This window comes from Penaeus monodon, chromosome 27 (assembly GCF_015228065.2).
Source record: "Penaeus monodon isolate SGIC_2016 chromosome 27, NSTDA_Pmon_1, whole genome shotgun sequence".
NCBI classification, from domain to species: domain Eukaryota; kingdom Metazoa; phylum Arthropoda; class Malacostraca; order Decapoda; family Penaeidae; genus Penaeus; species Penaeus monodon.
The window spans coordinates 36,023,522-36,024,297 of record NC_051412.1 but is presented as its reverse complement, the minus strand read 5'-3'; positions in this window follow the sequence as shown (position 1 = coordinate 36,024,297).

Sequence of the window (776 nt, the reverse complement as noted above, 5' to 3'; positions counted from 1 at the left end):
ACCCCGAGGACTTTATAGACCATATCAACATTTCCTTAGACTGAGGCATACACCCTATAATACATCATCCCGTCTTTCTCTCCCGTCTGTCTCCGTCCCTGGCATCGCCCCTCATCCTTATCCTCTCTCCTCTCCCCTATCTTTTTCCCTTCTCCTTTCCATGTTCCTCTCCCCTATCGCTATCCACGTCCCTGACCTTTTACCCTACCCCTACTGCCCTACACTTCCGCCATCCCCTTCCCTGCCCATGCATCTTTCCCCTCCCCTCTGCCGCTGTCCCTTACCTTTGTCCTCATCCTTTTCCCGGCCCTGTTCTTGACCCCCTACCGTTACCCCCTTCCCTTTCCCAGCCCCTCTCTCTTACCCTTTGTCGTTATCCTCTACCCTTGTCCCCTTCCCTGTCCCTGCCTCTCTTCCCTTCCACTGCCTCACGGCTCTGTCTCGCCTGCCTCCCCTGTGGATCGCGTGCGTGTTCCTCGAGACCTGGACACATTACACTGTTCTTTTGATGTCATGCTTTATGGTTTTGCCCAAAACATGTTCTCTTTATAAACAAATATGGTTGGTAATGACCATTGGATTTCGATTTCATTTTCATATTTTTATCATGCTCTAGCCCCCCTCCTCCCTCTTCCTCCCCTTCTATTTTTCGAGAACCGGAAAATTTAGAAAATCGATGAGTTTAGCATAGAAGTCACGAGGGAGGAAGATGTGTTGGGGAGAAGAATGAAGGATGCGCGGCTGAGGAAGAGGAGGCATGCATGGGGACAAATAGG